A 12,800-nucleotide genomic window follows, 5' to 3' on the forward strand; every position below is an offset into this window, starting at 1 on the left:
GGGTTAGGGGCGGGACCTACCCAATTAGTATGCTGCCATGAATAGGCACCAGGAAAGGAAAATTACCGTAGGTAAGTATATTAAATTTTCCTGTTTTTTTGAACATATCATTGACTATTTCTACTCACCACTGGTAACTACAAGTCAAATGCAGTGTCATTGTAGATTGTCAATACCCATATGTAATCTTCCCATTACAATGGTATGGTTCTGAACTGTCAAATACACCAACGTATTGCAAATAACCACTTTAGAACTCATCTCTAATCCCATGTGTGGTGAAATACTGTATATTTTTCCCTTCATTTACCCGCAATCAGTACAACACTTATTTAGTGTCTCTGGTTGGTGCCAAAGCTTTAGTTAATCTATTGTAGTGAAATGCAAATTCTTTGGTCTGATTGCTATTAAAATACCCAGAGCACTGTGAGCAGGATTTGAACCTGCGCAGGAATACCCCATTGGATTTCGAGTCCAACACCTTAACCACTCGGCCATCACAGCTTGCTTTCTGCTGTACAAATTACACTTTAAAAATACTTTGTCACTTCCAGAAACATTTTGCTAGGCCTAAGGTGGCTTTAGGTACTCTGGAAACAGCTGTTTCCTTAAACCAGGTGTGACCCTTTTCAGCATTGCCGCAAATAAAAATGAAACTCTGCTGAGACTTGTGGTGGTTCAAGTCATGGGGAGACACCAGTTTCCTCAAACTTAGTATGAAGGTTTTTAGAATTACTGCAACAAAAAAACTACTCCAAACACATCAGTACAATATTGCCAGTTATAGGCATAAAATGATGAATATTCCTGTGACTGTTTGCGTTTCTGCAGTGTGGAGAAGTCAGTTTCTTCAAACCAGGTATGAAAAGTTTCAGCATAGCTGCAAACAACTTCCAAATAAGTCTACAAAGTCTTGCTAGGTAGAGGCATAACATGATCAGTATTCCTTTGAATGCGTTTATTGACCCAAATCAAGGTGTACCTAACAGCAACTGGACACGATCTAGAAGAAATGTCCTTACCCTTATCGGCAATTTCTATTTACTAATTCCTCAGTGATGAGCAATTTGAATAGCTTGTCACATTGTAAACACACAAGGATGCCTCCAGAATCTCTTCTCTCAATTATTTGCAATATACGTAGCTAGCTCCTGAACTAGCCTGTTTTTCCCAAGACCGATATCTCACCAGAGTGGAATACGAAAGAAGCCACGGTTCAATTTCCTTTTTAGACCTGATGCAAATTTTTGATTGTGCGTGAAACTCCAAAATTGTGTTGAGCAGGGTTTGTTCTTGTCTGCAGAGATCTGGACAGCTATTTTCAAAGTCTCGGTTTAGACCTCAGGAAATTCCAGGTGTGGTCTAGGAAGTATAGCATATTTTTAAATGTACTCACATCTAATGATGTTCAATGAGATGATCCAAAGTCTGGCTTGTTTTCAATTGTACAGAGTTAAGAACTAGGGAAATCAAATCGACCTTCAGCCATTTCTTAGTGATGCACTTTCAAACCCCCAATTTTTTGCACATGTCATTGACTATTTCTACTCACCACTGGTAACTACAAGTCAAATGCAGTGTCATTGTAGATTGTCAATACCCAAATGTAATCTTCCCATTACAATGGTATGGTTCTGAGCTGTCAAATACACCAACCTATTGCAAAGTACCACTTTAGAACTCATCCCTAATCCCATGTGTGGTGAAATACTGTATATTTTTCCCTTCATTTACCGGCAACCAGTACAACACTTATGCCTAGTACACACTAGCAATTTTGATGGATCAATCATTGGTCAATTTTACCACCTCCATGTAGTATGAGGGCCAAACAGATTTTCAATTCTATGCAGATTATATAGGTAAATGGTCATACTACATGGAGGTGGTAAAATTGACCAATGATTGATCCATCAAAATTGCTAGTGTGTACTAGGCATTATTTAGTGTCTCTGGTTGGTGCCAAAGCTTTACTTAGTTAATCTATTGTAGTGAAATGCAAATGCTTTGGTCTGATTGCTATTAAAATACCCAGAGCGCTGTGAGCAGGATTTGAACCTGCGTGGGAATATCCCATTGGATTTCGAGTCCAACGCCTTAACCACTCGGCCATCACAGCTTGCTTTCTGCTGTACAAATTACACTTAAAAATACTTTGTCACTTCCAGAAACATTTTGCTAGGCCTAAGGTGGCTTCAGGTACTCTGGAAACAGCTGTTTCCTTAAACCAGGTGTGACCGTTTTCAGCATTGCCACAAATAAAAATGAAACTCTGCTGAGACTTGTGGTGGTTCAAGTCATGGGGAGACACCAGTTTCCTCAAACTTAGTATGAAGGTTTTTAGAATTACTGCAGCAAAAAAACTACTCCAAACACATCAATACAATATTGCCAGTTATAGGCATAAAATGATGAATATTCCTGTGACTGTTTGCGTTTCTGCAGTGTGGAGAAGTCAGTTTCTTCAAACCAGGTATGAAAAGTTTCAGCATAGCTGCAAACAACTTCCAAATAAGTCTACAAAGTCTTGCTAGGTAGAGGCATAACATGATCAGTATTCATTTGAATGCGTTTATTGACCCAAATCAAGGTGTACCTAACAGCAACTGGACACGATCTAGAAGAAATGTCCTTACCCTTATCGGCAATTTCTATTTACTAATTCCTCAGTGATGAGCAATTTGAATAGCTTGTCACATAGTAAACACAAGTATGCCTCCAGAATCTCTTCTCCCAATTATTTGCAATATACGTAGCTAGCTCCTGAACTAGCCTGTTTTTTCCAAGACCGATATCTCACCAGAGTGGAATACGAAAGAAGCCACGGTTCAATTTCCTTTTTAGACCTGATGCAAATTTTTGATTGTGCGTGAAATTCCAAAATTGTCTTGAGCAGGGTTTGTACTTGTCTGCAGAGATTCTGGACAGCTATTTGCAAAGTCTCGGTTTAGACTAGTGTTGGGCGAACAGTGTTTGCCACTGTTCGGGTTCTGCAGAACATCACCCTGTTCGGGTGATGTTCGAGTTCGGCCGAACACCTGATGGTGCTCGGCCAAACCGTTCGGCCGCATGGCCGAACTAAGAGCGCATGGCCGAACGTTCCCCGAACGTTCGGCTAGCGCTGTGATTGGCCGAACGGGTCACGTGGTTCGGACCCGAACGCGCTCTGATTGGCCGAACGGTCACGTGGTTCGGGTAAATAAATACCCGAACCACGTCATATCTCCGCCATTTCTCTGTGGGTTTAGCTTTGGGTAGGCAGGCAGGGTAGTTCGCTCTCCAGCCACGCTAGCCAGGGTCCACCCCAGTCATTGTGTTTCGCTGCTGGGAATAGTAGTACACCGCTCACTCAGCCACACTATATATAGCATTGTTTACTGCCACTGTGTACCTCGCTCAGCCACACTATATATAGCATTGTTTACTGCCACTCTGTGTACACCGCTCAGCCAGACTATATAGCATTGTGTGTACTGCCACTGTGTACCTCGCTCAGCCACGCTATATATAGCATTGTGTTTACTGCCACTCTGTGTACACCGCTCAGCCAGACTATATAGCATTGTGTGTACTGCCACTGTGTACCTCGCTCAGCCACACTATATAGCATTGTGTGTACTGCCACTCTGTGTACACCGCTCAGCCAGACTATATAGCATTGTGTGTACTGCCACTCTGTGTACACGGCTCAGCCAGACTATATAGCATTGTGTGTACTGCCACTCTGTGTACACTGCTCAGCCAGACTATATAGCATTGTGTGTACTGCCACTCTGTGTACACCGCTCAGCCAGACTATTTAGCATTGTGTGTACTGCCACTCTGTGTACACCGCTCAGCCAGACTATATAGCATTGTGTGTACTGCCACTCTGTGTACACCGCTCAGCCAGACTATATAGCATTGTTTACTGCCACTCTGTGTACACCGCTCAGCCACACTATATAGCATTGTTTACTGCCACGCTGTGTACACCGCTCAGCCACACTATATAGCATTGTTTACTGCCACGCTGTGTACACCGCTCAGCCACACTATATAGCATTGTTTACTGCCACTCTGTGTACACCGCTCAGCCACACTATATAGCATTGTGTGTACTGCCACTCTGTGTACACCGCTCAGCCAGACTATATAGCATTGTGTGTACTGGCACTCTGTGTACACCGCTCAGCCAGACTATATAGCATTGTTTACTGCCACTCTGTACACCGCTCAGCCACACTATATAGTATTGTTTACTGCCACTCTGTGTACACCGCTCAGCCAGACTATATAGCATTGTGTGTACTGCCACTCTGTGTACACCGCTCAGCCAGACTATATAGCATTGTTTACTGCCACTCTGTGTACACGGCTCAGCCAGACTATATAGCATTGTTTACTGCCACTCTGTGTACACGGCTCAGCCACACTATATAGCATTGTTTACTGCCACTCTGTGTACACCACTCAGCCAGACTATATAGCATTGTGTGTACTGCCACTCTGTGTACACCGCTCAGCCAGACTATATAGCATTGTGTGTACTGCCACTCTGTGTACACCGCTCAGCCAGACTATATAGCATTGTGTTTACTGCCACTCTGTGTACACCGCTCAGCCACACTATATAGCATTGCGTACTCTGCCAGTCAGTGTGTATATTGCTGGGATCAGTAATACTCCACTCACCGCCAACCACTATATGAGCTCACCATGAGTTCCTCAGAGACCTCCGCTGTGAGCAGCACTCCCAACAACAGCAACAGCCAACGCCCCACGCAAGCTATAACATCCACCCCAGCAGCCAGTGGTCAGCAGCAGCCCTCCCCGGAGGAGAACGTTGTGTCCATCGGTCCGTCGCCAGAGCGATTAATGAGGGCTGCCATTGAGGAGATGATGGGGCCTGATGTGGAGGAGGAGGTCTGGCTCAGGCCAGCATCCCAAGTTAATGTTGAGGACGATGAGGGGTCTGTGTCTGGGGATGTTGGGGTGGCAGAGGTGGTGGGTGGGTCAGACTCAGGAGAAGAGTTGTATGATGAGGATGATGATCGGGACCATCTGTATGTGCCTCAGAGTCCGACCCCGGAAAACATGTTGTATCGTGTGTTTAGGTACTAAAATCTGCGTTCCCAGTAGTGTTGGGCGAACAGTGTTCGCCACTGTTCGGGTTCTGCAGAACATCACCCCGTTCGGGGTGACTATATAGCAGACTATATAGCATTGTGTTTACTGCCACTCTGTGTACACGGCTCAGCCACACTATATAGCATTGTGTTTACTGCCACTCTGTATCTGCTGGGAACAGTAGTACACCGCTCACCCGCCACTGTATAGCATTGTGCTCTGTGTCGCTGCTGGCAATAGTGGTACACCGCTCATCCACCACTGTATAGCATTTCTGTACTGCCACTGTACTGCTGCCAGTCAGCGTGTACTTTAAGGATAAGTGAAATGAGGAAGAAATCCGGTGAAAGAGGGAGGGGCAAGGGAAGAGGTGTTTCCCCCGACGGTTTACGTACAGGCCACAGGGGAGCACCCAAGAAAACCCACTCAATACCACCCATGTTGTCCAGGACAACCACCCTCACAGATCCAAAAGAACAGGACCAGATAATTACTTGGATGACCTCTCAAGCGTCCAGCAGTGGGTTAAGCAGCACCAGCACATCACGCACGAGGTCCGAGTCCTCAGCCAGTTACAAGGAGCCAGTGGGCACAAAGCTGACACAACCGGCAGCGACACCACGCACACAACTGCCAGATAACCAGACGACGTTGGAGTGAGCTGCGCAGAGGTTGTTCTGGGGAGCTCTACTCCACGGCGGCGCCCCCCCACAATGACATATGACGAGTTTGAGGAGATGGAAGAGGAGGATATGGACAATGTGGACATAGACCCAGATTTTGTTTGTGAACGAGAACATCGCCATCGTAGCAGCAGCACAGATGAGTCTGTTGAAGAACCCACTGCTGCACGAGTTCGCCTTGTGCCACAAGGTAAGCGGCGCGCAATTTCAGGCACCACAAGCGTGGAAGTTCAAGTGAGAGGCAAAAGAGGCGCAAACAGAAATCGCCAGCAAGGCAGGTGCTCCAAAGTCTGGGCTTTCTTTGAAGACTGCACTGAGGATGTTACCATGGCAATTTGCAAGGTGTGCAAGACCCGCCTGAGTAGGGGGAAAAGTATTAACAACCTCTCCACCACCAGCATGAGCCGCCACATGCTATCCAAACATCCCACTCTGTGGGCAAACGCGGCAGGACAGGGTACCACCAGCAACACTGCCTCCCTTGGGTTCACCAGACTCACCACCAGACCCGCCTCAGCAGCAGCAGTAGCCCAGCCATTGCGTGGTTCACAACATTCACAAACATCAGACGACGCTGACACTGTCACTTTCCGGAGTAGTGCTCTTGAGGTCTCCCAGTGTTCATCAAACACAACAACCAACAGCCCTTCGGTGTGCAGCCCTACGGTTCAGTTTTCTGTCTCGGAGATGTTTGAGTGCAAGAGGAAATTGCCAGCAAATGACCCCTGGGCCGTGGCAGTAACAGCCAGCATAGCCAAGCTTCTGGCCTGCAAAATGCTGCCATATCGAGTGGTGGAGACAAACAGCTTCAAGGGCATGATGTCAGTGGCCATCCCACGTTACGTGGTTCCCAGCCGCTACCACTTTGCACGCTCTGCAGTGCCTGAGTTGCATGAGCCTGAGTTGCACGAAGCTTGAAGAATGCCGTTGCCTGCAAGGTTCACCTCACCACTGACACCTGGACGAGTGCGTTCGGCCAGGGTCGATACATCTCCCTTACCGCGCACTGGGTGAACCTTGTGGAGCCTGGCAGCGATTCCTCACCTGCTACGGCGCGGGTGTTGTCCATGCCGCAAACAGCTGCACCGCCGTCCCTCCCACTGGATAACAACAGCAGCACCTACCTCTCTGACTCCTTCTCCTCCAACGCATCTCAAAGCTGTACCTCATCCGGAAACGCTAACCCAGCACCAGCAGCAGTAGGATCGTGGAAGCAGTGCATCACAGCTGTTGGCATGCGTCAGCAAGCGTTGCTGAAGCTGATCTGCCTTGGGGATAAGCAGCACACAGGGGAGGAAATTTGGAGGGGAATAAAGGAACAGACGGATTTGTGGCTGGCACCGCTGGACCTGAAACCGGGCATGAAGCTAGACACCTGGCACGAACTGGCAATGTACGCAATAGAGGTGCCGGCTTGCCCGGCAGCCAGCGTTATGTCAGAACACTGTTTCAGTGCTGCCGGAGGCATCGTCACAGATCGGCGTATCCGCCTCTCCACAGAAAATGCAGACCGTCTGACTCAAATTAAAATGAATCAATCCTGGATTGGAAACGACTACGCAACACTCCAGGACACCAACCAAGTAACATGACCAATGAACATCGGGGATGGTTTAGCGTTTCCGGTCCCTGTTTATTGAACCTCTCATCTGTATTACATTTATGACTGCATGGCGGCAAAAAGCATTGCTGCTATATCCGCACGCTTTTTGTCCTCATGCAAGGCCTGGGTTGTTGTGTCTCAAAAAGCATGGCCTTCTCCTCCTGCGCCTCCTCCTGTTCCATCACGTGTGCTGCTGCTGCTGGGTTAGCGTTGCCGGTCCCTGTTTATGGAACCTCTTATCTTTATTACATTTATGACTGCATGGCGGTACAAAGCATGCTATCCGCACACTTTTTGTCCTCATGCAAGGCCTGGGTTGTTGTGTCTCAAAAAGCATGGCCTTCTCCTCCTGCGCCTGCTCCTGTTCCATCACGTCTGCTGCTGCTGGGTTAGCGTTGCCGCGTGGTCCCTGTTTATTGAACCACTTATCTTTATTACATTTATGACTGCATGGCGGTACAAAGCATGCTATCCGCACGCTTCTTGTCCTCATGCAAGTCCTGGGTTGTTGTGTCTCACAAAGCGTGGCCTTCTCCTCCTGCGCCTCCTCCTGTTCCATCACGTGTGCTGCTGCTGGGTTAGCGTTGCCGCGTGGTCCCTGTTTATTGAACCACTTATCTTTATTACATTTATGACTGCATGGCGGTACAAAGCATGCTATCCGCACGCTTCTTGTCCTCATGCAAGGCCTGGGTTGTTGTGTCTCACAAAGCGTGGCCTTCTCCTCCTGCGCCTCCTCCTGTTCCATCACGTGTGCTGCTGCTGGGTTAGCGTTGCCGCGTGGTCCCTGTTTATTGAACCACTTATCTTTATTACATTTATGACTGCATGGCGGTACAAAGCATGCTATCCGCACGCTTCTTGTCCTCATGCAAGGCCTGGGTTGTTGTGTCTCAAAGCGTGGCCTTCTCCTCCTGCGCCTCCTCCTGTTCCATCACGTGTGCTGCTGCTGGTGCTGGGTTAGTGTTACCGGTCCCTTTTCCTGGAACCTCTTCTCTGTATTACATTTATGACTGCATGGCGAAAAAAAGCATGTTACCTGTGCAAAGAAACATGACATTTTCCACATTTAAAAGACAGTTTTTCCTTTGAAACTTTACAATCAATTTTCTCAAAAACTATAAGCTCTTTTTCAAATATTTTTTTCCTCTTGTACCCATTCCCAAGGTGCACATACCCTGCTAATTTGGGGTATGTAGCATGTAAGGAAGCTTTACAAAGCACGAAACTTCGGGTCCCCATTGACTTCCATTATGTTCGGAGTTCGGCGCGAACACCCGAACATCGCGGCGATGTTCGGCGAACGTTCGCGAACCCGAACATCTAGGTGTTCGCCCAACACTAGTTTAGACCTCAGGAAATTCCAGGTGTGGTCTAGGAAGTATAGCATATTTTTAAATGTACTCACATCTAATGATGGTCAATGAGATGATCCAAATTCTGGCTTGTTTTAAATTGTACAGAGTTAAGAACTGGGGAAATCAAATCGACCTTCAGCCATTTCTTAGTGATGCACTTTCAAACCCCCAATTTTTTGAACATGTCATTGACTATTTCTACTCACCACTGGTAACTACAAGTCAAATGCAGTGTCATTGTAGATTGTCAATACCCAAATGTAATCTTCCCATTACAATGGTATGGTTCTGAGCTGTCAAATACACCAACCTATTGCAAAGTACAACTTTAGAACTCATCCCTAATCCCATGTGTGGTGAAATACTGTATATTTTTCCCTTCATTTACCCACAATCAGTACAACACTTATTAAGTGTCTCTGGTTGGTGCCAAAGCTTTACTTAGTTAATCAATTGTAGTGAAATGCAAATGCTTTCATCTGATTGCCATTAAAATACCCAGAGCGCTGTGAGCAAGATTTGAACCTGCGCGGGAACATCCCATTGGATTTCAAGTCCAACACCTTACCCACTCGGCCATCACAGCTTGCTTTCTGCTGTACAAATTACACTTTAAAAATACTTTGTCACTTCCAGAAACATTTTGCTAGGCCTAAGGTGGCTTCAGGTACTCTGGAAACAGCTGTTTCCTTAAACCAGGTGTGACCGTTTTCAGCATTGCCACAAATAAAAATGAAACTCTGCTGAGACTTGTGGTGGTTCAAGTCATGGGGAGACACCAGTTTCCTCAAACTTAGTATGAAGGTTTTTAGAATTACTGTAGCAAAAAAACTACTCCAAACACATCAATACAATATTGCCAGTTATAGGCATAAAATGATGAATATTCCTGTGACTGTTTGCGTTTCTGCAGTGTGGAGAAGTCAGTTTCTTCAAACCAGGAATGAAAAGTTTCAGCATAGCTGCAAACAACTTCCAAATAAGTCTACAAAGTCTTGCTAGGTAGAGGCATAACATGATCAGTATTCATTTGAATGTGTTTATTGACTTAAATAAAGGTGTACCTAACAGCAACTGGACACGATCTAGAAGAAATGTCCTTACCCTTATCGGCAATTTCTATTTACTAATTCTTCAGTGATGAGCAATTTGAATAGCTTGTCACATAGTAAACACACAAGTATGCCTCCAGAATCTCTTCTCTCAATTATTTGCAATATACGTAGCTAGCTCCTGAACTAGCCTGTTTTTTCCAAGAGCGATATCTCACCAGAGTGGAATACGAAAGAAGCCACGGTTCAATTTCCTTTTTAGACCTGATGCAAATTTTTGATTGTGCGTGAAATTCCAAAATTGTCTTGAGCAGTGTTTGTACTTGTCTGCAGAGATCTGGACAGCTATTTGCAAAGTCTCGGTTTAGACCTCAGGAAATTCCAGGTGTGGTCTAGGAAGTATAGCATATTTTTAAATGTACTCACATCTAATGATGGTCAATGAGATGATACAAATTCTGGCTTGTTTTAAATTGTACAGAGTTAAGAACTGGGGAAATCAAATCGACCTTCAGCCATTTCTTAGTGACGCACTTTCAAACCCCCAATTTTTTGAACCTGTCATTGACTATTTCTACTCACCACTGGTAACTACAAGTCAAATGCAGTGTCATTGTAGATTGTCAATACCCAAATGTAATCTTCCCATTACAATGGTATGGTTCTGAGCTGTCAAATACACCAACCTATTGCAAAGTACCACTTTAGAACTCATCCCTAATCCCATGTGTGGTGAAATACTGTATATTTTTCCCTTCATTTACCCGCAATCAGTACAACACTTATTTAGTGTCTCTGGTTGGTGCCAAAGCTTTACTTAATTAATCTATTGTAGTGAAATGCAAATGCTTTGGTCTGATTGCTATTAAAATACACAGAACACGGTGAGCAGGATTTGAACCTGCACAGGAACATATCATTGGATTTCCAGTCCAACACCTTAACCACTCGGCCATCACAGCTTGCTTTCTATGGTACAAATTACACTTTAAAAATACTTTGTCACTTGCAGAAACATTTTGCTAGGCCTAAGGTGGCTTCAGGTACTCTGGAAACAGCTGTTTCCTTAAACCAGGTGTGACAGTTTTCAGCATTGCCGCAAATAAAAATGAAACTCTGCTGAGACTTGTGGTGGTTCAAGTCATGGGGAGACACCAGTTTCCTCAAACTTAGTATGAAGGTTTTACAAAAAACTACTCCAAACACATCAATACAATATTGCCAGTTATAGGCATAAAATGATGAATATTCCTGTGACTGTTTGCGTTTCTGCAGTGTGGAGAAGTCAGTTTCTTCAAACCAGGTATGAAAAGTTTCAGCATAGCTGCAAACAACTTCCAAATAAGTCTACAAAGTCTTGCTAGGTAGAGGCATAACATGATCAGTATTCCTTTAAATGTGTTTATTGACCCAAATCAATGTGTACCTAACAGCAACTGGACACGATCTAGAAGAAATGTCCTTACCCTTATCGGCAATTTCTATTTACTAATTCCTCAGTGATGAGCAATTTGAATAGCTTGTCACATAGTAAACACACAAGTATTCCTCCAGATCCTCTTCTCTCAATTATTTGCAATATACGTAGCTAGCTCCTGAACTAGCCTGTTTTTTCCAAGACCGATATCTCACCAGAGTGGAATACGAAAGAAGCCACGGTTCAATTTCCTTTTTAGACCTGATGCAAATTTTTGATTGTACTCACATCTAATGAAGGTTAATGAGATGATCCAAATTCTGGCTTGTTTTAAATTGTACAGAGTTAAGAACTGGGGAAATCAAATCGACCTTCAGCCATTTCTTAGTGACGCACTTTCAAACCCCCAATTACCAGGTGCCTTCATGGCAGCATACTAATTGGGTAGGTCCTGCCCCTAACCCCATAGGACAGATTCACTATATAGCTGTCTAACAGTGCGTCACCCTTTAGTCTTTTTTTTTCCTGTCCTCCCTCAGGACAGGTTTCTATATAGCTGTATGGGTTCTTATTTTTATCCCTGTGGGTTTATCCCTTTCCCACAGGAAGATACTGTGTTTGCGGACTAAAAGTCAGCTATCAGTATTCCGGCTTGCCTGTTTTCCGGATCAGAAGGCTTAAATTGGTTTTTAAAAAAGACCTTAGCACTTCCATGGAGCTACAATCTTTCGGAGGACTTACTTTGCGAGCAGTAGATCGGGATGTCTGTGAGGCTGGAGGAGTTTCCCAGCAGTGGCATCCTTAGGCGCGCGCACGCACTTCTGCAACATATTTATTCTAAACTTCTGCGTCATGCGGAGGAAGTGACGCGTACTTCCGGGATGCCCTTCAGTGTAGGTGTTCCACCATCTTGTTTGTGGGCACGCTGCGGCGTAGGACACGCTCAGCGTGCAGGGGCGTCAAGCCTCTATTTTAGACAACGTTATTTTCAGTCCGGGTGGTTCCTGTGACCATCCGGACGTATGAGTGCTCGCTCTCAGTGAACATATCCTGTTACAGTCAAGGGTAGGTGTCAGACTGCTATACTTCGCATCCTTTTTTCCTCACTATGTGTTGCCAGATGTATAAAAGGATTGTACTGACACGGAAGTTCCTTATATAAATGTAATACATATATATACATACCGTATTTTTCGGACCATAAGACGCTCCGGACCATAAGACGCACCTAGGTTTAGAGGGCAAAAATCAGGAAAAAAATATACATACTTATCCTGGTGCGTCCATGGCACAGGGGCGTCTTATGAACCTGTTCCTCCAATTCCCCCAAATTTGTATGTCTCCCTTGTACCTTCTGGGTCCCCCTTTTAGCTTTTGTGTCCCTCTGTGTCCTCCTCAGTGCTTTCTGTGTCCACCTATGTCCATTCTATGTCCCCCATGTCCTTCCTTTGTTAGTCCTGTGTCCCCTCTCTCTGTCCAGGTCGCTGTCCAGCGCATCACCTACTCTTCTTCCATATGTACCTTTCAGATGCCTGCCGGCCAATCACATGATGGCGTTGTCAATCATGGCCGTTGCAG

At 45.4% G+C, this 12,800-nt stretch overlaps 4 non-coding genes across 4 annotated transcripts; all 4 read right to left on the bottom strand.

Annotated features, from left to right (window-relative positions):
* Positions 1 to 422: 422 nt before the first annotated feature.
* TRNAS-CGA (transfer RNA serine (anticodon CGA)) lies at positions 423 to 504 on the bottom strand. Its single transcript has one exon. It is a non-coding gene; the product is annotated as a tRNA-Ser (tRNA).
* Positions 505 to 2,037: 1,533 nt separating this feature from the next.
* Positions 2,038 to 2,119, bottom strand: TRNAS-CGA (transfer RNA serine (anticodon CGA)). The gene has a single exon. It is a non-coding gene; the product is annotated as a tRNA-Ser (tRNA).
* Positions 2,120 to 9,257: 7,138 nt separating this feature from the next.
* On the bottom strand, positions 9,258 to 9,339 carry TRNAS-UGA (transfer RNA serine (anticodon UGA)). The gene has a single exon. It is a non-coding gene; the product is annotated as a tRNA-Ser (tRNA).
* A 1,346-nt stretch (positions 9,340 to 10,685) lies between these two features.
* TRNAS-GGA (transfer RNA serine (anticodon GGA)) lies at positions 10,686 to 10,767 on the bottom strand. The gene has a single exon. It is a non-coding gene; the product is annotated as a tRNA-Ser (tRNA).
* Positions 10,768 to 12,800: the final 2,033 nt, after the last annotated feature.

Source organism: Hyperolius riggenbachi, chromosome 3 (genome assembly GCF_040937935.1).
Source record: "Hyperolius riggenbachi isolate aHypRig1 chromosome 3, aHypRig1.pri, whole genome shotgun sequence".
NCBI classification, from domain to species: Eukaryota; Metazoa; Chordata; class Amphibia; order Anura; family Hyperoliidae; genus Hyperolius; species Hyperolius riggenbachi.